Source organism: Saccostrea cucullata, unplaced genomic scaffold (assembly GCF_032062105.1).
Source record: "Saccostrea cucullata isolate Sc308-1 unplaced genomic scaffold, CSIRO_AGI_Scuc_v1 ctg2424, whole genome shotgun sequence".
Taxonomy (NCBI): domain Eukaryota; kingdom Metazoa; phylum Mollusca; class Bivalvia; order Ostreida; family Ostreidae; genus Saccostrea; species Saccostrea cuccullata.
In genome coordinates, this window is record NW_026921162.1 from 37,971 (window position 1) to 49,075 (window position 11,105).

Sequence of the window (11,105 nt, forward strand, 5' to 3'; positions counted from 1 at the left end):
GTGTTTTCGATGCTATTTTTCAGGCAAAAGTACAGACATGGGTGTACAACAAATCGTGTATACAACAAAGGTGCAGTCTTGGAAGTGTTGATTATAGTCATGGTAGAGTATTTATTGTTGAATAAATAGAGGATATTCAATGTTTTGTAGTTGAATATGGAATTTATTTCACGAGTGGGACACGATTTTTGATATTTTCACGAGTGAGAAGCACGAGTGAAAATAAAAAAAAAAAAAAATCCTGTCTCACGAGTGAAATAAATTCTATATTCAACTACAAAACATTGAATTTTCTGTTTATTACATTTGAAAAAAAATTCTTTGATTTTTCCTTTCTCTCTGTATTTTTGTAATACAGTCATAGATTCGTGACGTCATAGTTGAGCGGTTGAGACGTCATAGCTATGTGAAGTGAAAACACTGTAAACATGGATTTAGCAACATGTGTTTGGTAATTTTGACAGTTTTATTCGTTGTCAGAATGGTTTTTTTATTTCCATCTATCTTATATTAGGTCAAGGGAGATTTTCTTTACAGCAATCTTCGTTATGGGAAGGGGAATCGAGAGTTTTTCCGCACTTCTGATAAACGTCACACTGTGACAGGATATCAATTTGATATCCTTTCACAGTGTGACAGGATATCATTTTTATTTAATGAATAAATTACAGTATTTCACGGGTAAAAAGTAATAAATTGTGTTTACTACAGAGAATGTCGTTGCTCAGACAGAAGTTTATATTTGTACAGGAGAGATAAATCTTCTATTGTTCACTATTTGATTTTTATCAGGCAGAGGTGTGGTGTAGAATATAGAATACATTTTGTAGATAAGATAGCTTCAGCTATTGATATTGCTACAGTGTTTGCTGACAACATACACTGACTCGTACGTTACAGGAGCTATCCTACAGAATTAACTCACGATTTAATCCTTTCACACACAAGATTCTTCATTTACACTTATTTTTTACGATTGCTACGTGGGTATGCTAAGGCGGCATTTAAATCATTTCTCTGGAAAGATTAAAATCTTACACTTATTAACGGGCATGTACAAGTATGAAAAAACTTTTCTTTTTTTTCAAATCTGAATAACAATTTGTTATGAGGTCTCATTTATACAGTGGAAAGGTATAACTAGATATAATTATTTCCTTTTCTAATTTTTTTCTCTGTGATAACACTTTGAAAGTTAGCAGAGTTGATTTCTTAATAATTCTACTGAAATGTAAATTAAGCAGGTCGATAGGTAAGGAGCGGCCAAATATCATGCAAATCTCATGTGAATCTGTCTTTGTGTCTGACACTAGGGAGGCCAAATATGCATATAAATCACGCGCAGCTGCCTTTGTGTTTGGCATCAGTGGGCGAGGACTAGTACTATTGAAATTGGCATTGGAATCCTCGTGTTATTTAAATCGATGTCTTCCTTTTTTAAAAAAAAATTTAAATCTACAATTTTATTTTACAATGAAAAGGAAATATAAGGATTCAATGTTTAGTATTGCATGCAAGGGACTTCAACGATAGTGTGAATCAAAGTACTGAGAGTACTGGGAAGCGCTAAGCATTGTTTTAATTTGAAATTCATCAGAATTTAAATTCCCTAATCGCATTGGATTAGGTACATGTAATATTTTGACGGTGCAGCTGTAAGGGGGGGGGGGGGGCAAAATCAGTTGTTTAATTGAAATTAACCCAGCTCTTGACTGACTTGACTGTTACATTAAATAACATCGAATGTAAGTTGTATTACAATAACAACGATTTTAAATATGCAAAAAAAATTAACAAAGATAATCTAATTTACTTTCTCTGTGTAATTTTTTAACGCAAGTGAGTTACTTTTATAACTTTTCTTTGTTTGTCACACCATAGGGCAGTAACACAGTTACCCGTCCGGACAACAAGATTACTTGTGTTGCATTGTGGGTCCAGGTTTCTGCGATAAAATTAAATTTATATCAATGTTACAGTACGATTTTTTTTCTTCTGACTCATCTCATTCAGATTATGTATATAGCTCTACATTAGCTGGAAAGCTGCGGGTTTTTTTTTTTTTTTTTTGGGGGGGGGGACAAATTTTTAATACCTAAGATGTTGCTGAAAACCTTCTAGTGAAATTTTGAACAATAAATCATTCTACTCTAAAAAATATTATTCGTACTTACTAAAATTCAAAATTGACGGTCGGCGACCGTGTCTGCCTTTGTTATTATCGGCCGCATAGGTAATCGATCTATTGGCTGTTGTATTTGAAAGTGCACGGGGAGAAATGAGATATTATTTTTAATTTGTTCCATTTAAAACATCCTTAATGATAAAATAGAATAAGGATTATGAAGAAAGGATTTTTAAAATGCCTTAAAATTTTGTTTGAACTGTTTATATTTAGTCATAGATATTTATAAAGTTATAATTTTTATATATTATAAACAGTTAAAAAAAATTCCTAGCATGGCAACTTGTAATATATACATGCAATCAATAAAAGTTACTGCGTATACAAATAATGAATAGAAATTGAACGTTTAAATTTTGTATTGAATATGCTACAGTTGAATAACACAATACTTTTTTTTTCAATATTTCTCATTAATTGTGATACCAATCCCTATTCGTGCAGTATCTTGATATCAACATGTGACAAAAATCCCCGAAGACTTTACTTCTTTTTTTTTTTTCATTAAATTGCTATAATATCAATTTTGGGTATAAGGATATTTCATTAAATTTCGTCTTTTTGATAAAAAAAACCATTCTTATCCTTCATCTCTGACTCTCACGCACATGAATTATAATTTATTTGTACCGAAAATTAAAAACGTTTGACCATTTTTCTCGTGTAATATTTGAAGCTGATTTGTCAATATTTCTTTTTAAAATAAAAATGTTTAATTAACTACTAGTAAACTCTTCTACTTAAAAATAAAAATATATCATATTAAAATTCGTGAGTATTTTCCATTGACTCATTTTGGCGGAATTACTTTAAAATGCTTCAGTTTTTTTTCTTCACTATGTAAAACATGCTGACAAGAATGAAATAGCCACAACACCCAAGCGTTCAATCTAAAGGAATTTTCTGCATCAAAATATTTTAATACAGATAAAGACTATATAGAAAACCTAGTTAAACATTTATTTTAATGGAATCTTACATGTACTACTAACAGATTTGATCAAATTTGATTTTTAGAAACTCATTTAAACTTTTCAATACACATGCGCATTAAATGTTTTTTTCGGTACCTGTATTAACTTTTTCGGATTACACCGCAGAAATAAGATTTGTGACATAATTGGTGTTTGCCAGTACTTATTGATATGCACCATATTGTTCAGAGATAAGATCCGCCAAATTTCCGTACATACGAAAATTAATATCAACTGTACTAATTTACACCTATTATGATAACTCCCACAATAAAGTAGCCGACAGAGGGTCGGGGATTTCCAGTTGTATATTTTTAGACGACTCAGTAGAGTTACATAACTTGCTCAGTGGCGCTGTATTTCGTAGGCTGTCTTAGCGCTTAAATATCACTCCGCGTCATATAGTTCATCATTTTGAAATCGAACATAATATACAATATTTATTTTCAAAAATATAATCACTTTTAATAAGAACGTACCATATATATTACACCAAGGAGATAATTAATGTCAACAATAGGAGCCAATGAACTGGTATTATAGAACTCCATTTGTTTACATAATTATATCATTAATCATAGAGGGCGCGTTAGGGGCGCGTTCAAGATCTTAGTGGTAGGTGGAATTTAAGTACAGAAACGAATTTAGAACAAGAATTTTGCTAGCCTAGCAGCCACGTAAAGAATTTGTATTATAGATATTTATGCTAAGTGATAATTTGTAATAGAATTCACAATTTACAATACGATTGAGTATGTAGCATTAAACTACGCGTAAGTTTACTGGCAACTATGGTACTGAACGCAGTCATATATACGGCCGGTAGAGGTCGTTGATAAAAAGATCATGCAAATCATCATGGAATCTGAAGACACCCTAGTAATCGCTTGCGCATGCGCGCTTAGCGCTTAAAAATGGGATATTTTATGCATAACGGGCCTCCCATGTTTCCTATTGTCAATAATGGCTTATGCTCTGGCATACTAAAATAACTAGACAGTGATTCCTTAAATATATTCTAGCAAAATTGTGTAGACCCTTTTGTATGTAAATTTATTTTTTTTTCTAAAACGTAATAAGTAAAATATGGTAGATATTACCCAGAAGGCATGGAACTGGGTATCCATTTGAAAGCTTTAAATGTTGAAAGATGGCCATGATAATTGCATAAAACACACGCTGGAAGTCACCATAACAAGAAAAAAAGCTTGCTCATTTTATGTTGGATAGTCAGGAAAAAGCCCAATATTCACCCAACTATGCTATCAAGAATATCAAGAATTTCTGCCATAGGAATTTTGATAATTTTTTGATAATTAATTTTTACTGTTATATTAATTTTTTTAGGATTTAAAAACCGAATGTTTACCACCCCGATTTCTTAGTGGGTCATCTTAAATGTTGTCAAACTTTACTATTGGACCCTATGGGAATTTGTTGGAAAATCACAAAATTATTACATTTCTTCCATATTTTTTGTACTTCTGCCCTAGGGATTTCTTTTTCATTCAAGTAAATGAAAGTAAATGTAAATAGTCAGCAAATTGTGAAATTTCAAAAAAGTTCACCATCTCGATTGGTCTAGGTAGTAATTACTAGGTTTATTTTTTCGAAGCCAAATACCTATAAAATTGCCATATTACACTATAAATACATATCTTTGCTGATGAATTATCAGTGCGTACAATTTTTTTTCGGCATAAATAGCAATTTTTTAGATTACTAGTATGTTTCTTGGGAAGTTATGTCATCAGTTTTTAGTATAATATCCATGGACGTCTTGAACATACAAGCGAGTCCTGCGTCATTCTTCGGCGTCATGCATTGCTTACAAAATCCGAAAATGCGGATGTTGTTAGAGCCATTTCAACGTTCTTTTTCCAATAATTGTTGTAAAATCATATTTTCAGATCAGTAGGAGTTACAAATAATGTTAATTTTCAAAGGTGTGCTGTTACACACATGATTGCATGAAATTAAAAATCGAATAAGACTTGGCCTCGTTAAAATTTTTTTTATACATATATATCCTGCGATCCTGATGAAAATAATTTAATTATAGCAATTATTTATGACGTTGATAGTACAGCCATCGATCATTCAAATATAATTTTAGCATTGGAATTGAATAATTTAAAAAGGATCGCAGAACTTTTCAGAAACTACAATGCGTGTTGAGAATCTCTATAAACTAAACGTGGAATTTTAACTTGGTTAAGCCCATGCACTAGGGAAATTTATATGTACCCTCAATACTGCGAGTAAATGTGCTAAAAGCACACATGACAAATCTAAACATAAATATAATCGTCCTCAATATGTAGTTATTAACCATATTTACAATCATCCCATATACATAATGTAATAAAAAAAATTGACATCCTGATTATGAATGCATTTTTGATTAAAAAAATATTTGTCTATATTTCCATTTGGCACCTTACCTTTACTGCCTAGTTAATGCTCATGAAGTATATGGAGATAACGAACAGTATTCAATATCAAAGTCCATAAGACAATACAAAATAGGAGCTGAGCAAACATGAACCTCCAAAACATCAGAGGTGTGATCAGGTACCATGAAGGAGTGACATTCCCTCCTGACCGGTAAATATTTGTACATTGTATATGTACCCATCAGTTTAAGATCAATTTGATCTTTTATATGCTTTATCAAAATAGACGAAAAAATAAAGTCAAATTGCAGCAGTCTTATTTTAATTTTCTCCTCTGCAATTTCCAATACATTTTTCTGTGACATGCAAATAGTCTTTATTCAGAATTGTCTCGTGAATTGGATAATTGATTGAAGTTGATCACAATAAACTATTTTAGAGGCGGGTTTACTCATATGTTTTAGCAAAACTTTAAACTGTAGTAAATCAAATGATATAGATTTAAGACAAAATTTCTTTTTTTTCATTTTGCCGATAAATCCAGCCTTGAAAAGCAATGCATCACAGAGTTCTTCCTACAAGGTATATTAAAGTCTCAAATCTTTCTCTATAGGATATCAAAGTTTTAAGGGAGTAACACATGTAAATTTAAGTATTAATTTTCTTGATTACTTTATAAGTCTTAAGTTGTACAGTTTTTGAAGTCGCTGACGTGAGACAATGATTATAATGTTTGCTCTTGAATCGAAATGTAAGGAGCTGATTCTAAGGCCGCGGGTTCATAAATGTAAAGACCGATCCTTTATATGAGACCGAATAAACCTATGTTCCGTGACGTATTATATTTTGGCATTAAACAGATTTCTTACTGGTCAATGTTTTTAAGTGCCAAGTAAAGTTGGAACTGATGATGACAAACACCACTGTCCAAGCACCAGTCACAGTTGGTGGTGAGCCCATCAAAGGTGTTGAGTCCTTCATCTACCTGGGGAGTGTGGTGGATAGACAGAGTGGCACAGACCGCGACATCAAGTCAAGAAATGGCAAGACAAGAACTGCATTTACCATGTTAAGAACATCTGGGCTCCAGAGAATATCCGTATTACCACTAAACTGCGGATCCTCAACTAAAATGTAAAGTCCATCCTGTTGTATGGTGCAGAGACGTGGAAGATGACTAGAGTTATCCTGCAGAAGATCCAGACATTTTATAACACTTTTCTCACGCGCATATTCAACATTCAATGGCCTGAAAGGATCTCCAATGAAGAACTATGGGAAAAGAGAAGGGCAGGAACCAATGAACATACAAATAAAACAGGAAGTTGGGCTGAATTAGAACACATTAAGGAAGTCATCATCCAGCATCACACGCCAGGCCCTGACTTGGAACCCAGAGGGTAAAAGAAGAGGAGGACGTCCTAGAAACTCCTGAAGGTGTGACTCAGTGTCAGAGCTAAAGACAAAAGATATGACCAGACATGTTGCATCTAGAGCAGCCTTGAAAAGAGCTTCTTGAAGAAGCTGCTGTCAATGATATCAAAAAGCCTGGATTTTAATTTGGGGGAATCGTTGTGTATAAAGTTGAAAAGTCGTAAGATTTTAAGCTGTTGAATTTTGTGAAGTTTTGTGATTTCAAATTGTCCAAAAGTTCTTTAGAATTTTTAAGTATCCACATCTGATTTACACCACTTCTTGAGTATATAGTTGCACAGTACTCTTGAACTTTTTCTTTTCACTACTGTCAATTTTTTCGTGAGAAGTAACGAAAGAGGCTTGGTTGAACATTTACTGGAACCTGCAATGTATCTTTGTTTGTAAGGATTCTTATGAAGTTTCGGAATCCAATATATATAAGGTAGTTCAAATTCATTTTGGCTCTGTGGAATATTAAAAGTATTCAAAACTGACAGGTGATTTTAAAGAATTTCTTCCTTAGAAAGAGAAGTATGAGTATAAGTAGGATTACCACTTGTAGAATTAAATCCAAGTTCTTCTAGAATGCAATTTATATAATTAGCCTTACAAACGAAGACAATGTTGTTACCTGCTTTATCTGCAGGAACCAGTACGTACTGATCGTGTAATCTATCCAATTTTTTTTTCACTTCTGGTTTATTGAACACAGAAGGATAGATGGTTTTCATTTTGCCCCTCAATCTTTTGATACGTGACTTTAACATGGATCTGATACATTTAATCCATTCTGACAAGGTGTCAATGTCTTCTTTTTCATATTTGGCCCATCGTCTGGCGTAATTTTCAACAGAATCCATAATATTCATGAAATTCCGACGCCAGTTGAAGGATCGGGGTTCCCTATATTTAGGACCTTTCAAAATAAGTGATCTAAGGTCCTCATACGAACTATATTAACGTCACCTGTAATAACGTGTCCAGCAAGACTATAGTTATACGGCGAAGAAGAACATGAACACGAAGGGGGATTATTTTTCAGATGGTCGATATCCAGGCCATGTAAAGTGTTTTTGTAATTGAAAAGTTTGGAAGCAATGGTCGATGTATATTTGTAGGAAATAAATGGTGTAGTCTTTAACTTGAAATATGGTGGAATACAAGACTGGACCCTTTTGTGATTAAGAATATTACTTATATTAACCGCGTCAATTCCTTTATTGGCATATTGAAGTTTAAGGAAAAGACGGAGTGTTTTAGCTGCATTTTTGTCCGTGAAACGTGCGGGTTTAAAAAGCCTATGATATGCAATATCCATAAACACAGATCCGAGCCTATATTCAGGTGACGAGGAATCTAAAATTGGATGTTCCTTGGCCTTTTCAAGAAGACTATTTTAAAGTTTCAAAGGGACAGAGTAAAGTTTTGTTCGAATATGATGTAGACCTAACTGTTGATTTACATAAGGTAGTAATGAATCAAAAGAGACGTCTTGTATTGCAGGTTTATTGTACGAACGATGTCCATGACTACGCTTACGTCTCTGAGTATTGTTAAAAAGTCCGATCACATTTACATTATTACACTGCGGGCTTGAGAGATTTCCAACACTATCGACATTGTCATTACATCCATAGGGAAAGGCTGTCCCTAGTTTCCTAATCCAAAATTCTTCTCGTTGTCTACGGAAAGGTGTACTCAACGACGGACTATTTGTGTGGTGATAAATCTTTTCGAGAATTCTAACTTTCATTGATAAAATAGAATGATCAGGTGAATTAAAATGTTTATATAAAAGCTGCTGACCACAATGATTTATTTGAAATCGATGACTTGATATTCAAAATCGTGTTCGTTGGAGAACTGTTGTTAATGGACAATGTTCCTCACGGAAAGACAGGCCTAAGTAAATAAGTAAGTTAGTAAAGTTGGAAATTTGTAACCCTCCAGCGTCTAGACAAGGGTTTTAAACAACAGACAAATAAAAGTATTTTATTTTTTCTTACAGTAGATTAGTGAAGTTCTGCAGAAGGTAGCATCACAATTAGTTCTTGCTGTTTGTTTGTTTGAAATATTTTATGGGGGAGGGGGCATTAAATTTAACAAAATAATTAGGGTCGCCTATATAGCGTAGGGGCTAGAGCGGCTGCTCTATAATCGTTCACTAAGGAGCTATTTATTACATCGCAGATGATCGAATCCCAAAATGGGACGTGTCCTTTATATGGAAGTCATGAGACTGTATAAAGTTAAGTCATGTGTCTCCATATGAATCGGCCGAATTAATGAATTTAATGAACAAGATAAATTCTTGCGGAATAGAGGCAATGAAAAATCATTGTACTTTTTAATTGTACATAGTAAATCAACAGTTTTTGCTGAGAAAAACATTTTCTTAATTTTTAAATGCACATATAAATGAAATAAAAGATATATGGTGCATATGTAATATTTAATATATATCTCCATGCTTATGACAATATACAATTATTGACTTTTGATGAGGTCTACTCGTGACTATACAGACCTGGTCAGGTATTGGTTGACCGAGGCCGAAGGCCGAGGTTAACCAATACCTGACCAGGTCTGTATAGTCACGAGTAGACCGAATTCAAAAGTCAATAACCGTTTTATTAAATGATGAGGAATTTTATAACACTGCTGACTCTTTCATTCTTGTCTCCATCAAATATAAACATCCATAATGTACAGTGTAATTACACTTATTACATGTTGATATACTTCAACAGCTAAACAAATATTAGTTAAAAAGTTAAAAACAATATTAATAAACAATGAATACTCAACCATTTACTTTCAAAAGTTCATAATCTCCTTGGTAATGGCGTTTGACATGTTTACATTCACACCGACACAGGCTTAGAAACACGCAATCTGATTGGTCGAAAAAGCTGTAAGCAAATCTATGGTTGGTCGAGAGGGAAAACCCGAATAAACCCCCCAGAATGTCATATGAGGTGAACTCACTCTGAGGTACACACCAGTAAATGGCGTCTAGACCAATCAGAGAGCACCAAAATTCCTCATCATTTAATAATATGCAATACACACCCTTGTGTATAAACTGAGAGTAATGTGATAATTTCTGACTTTACTTGCATGTAATTCAAATACCAGTAATTAATTGTAACTCGGAATGGATAAACAATTTTTCTTTTTAGGTATCATTTTTTTCAAAGTAAATAATTCAATATAGATAAAAGTTAGTAATAATAAGGGTATTGGAGCATTTTTAAAAAGTTTATTTTTTTAATTCATAAACAATATATATGCCTAAATATTTTCGAAGTTGTTAATGAATTAACTATATACATATGAAGAGTTTGTAATTATAAGAATAATAAACTTTCTGTTGGATAAACATAAAATTATATTAATACTATGAGCAAATTCTTCTTGATTCCTGAAAAACAAATGACTAAAGTATATTAAACATAGTGTGTATTAATACCAAATTATATCCAGTATAGCGTAATGGAAATACAAAAATAAACAACTATGACCCACACGTGTGTATTTCTCTACATTGTGATTTTCTTCTTATAGGATTTTTTACGTCTTATCGGTGTGTCAAAAACGTCCACGACATTGAAAAACAAGAGATAGAGTTTGGAAAATGTATTGCTAAATGAAATATATTCCATTTTTTTGTTATATAAGTATTTTTCTCAATTTTACTACAATTATGGGCTACTTTAAAGAAAAGCCACGGACAATATTCTCCAATAAATCACGATCGTCATCAAAAAAGTATCCGATCAGAAACATGTATGAAACCTGTGCAGTTGAAATGTACATTTGACTTAAGAATCACATATGATGTATATTGCAAAAAGTAGCTGATGAATGTAGGTTTCTAAAGCCAAGCGGGGCTGTTTCCCGAACCTCCCTCCGCCATATTTAAACCCCGTGATCTTGGTAATAAAGTGGTAAAATAGGAAACTGATATTGTTATTGTATATTCAAAAAGATTAATTTTTTAGCCACAAACAATAAAAAGCAAATTTTAATGCAGCGAAAGCTCAAATTGTCTGCACTCTATTTACAGTTAAGCAAACAAATTTACACTCTGGTGTTAAATGGAACATCATTAACGCAGCATGGTAACCTAAT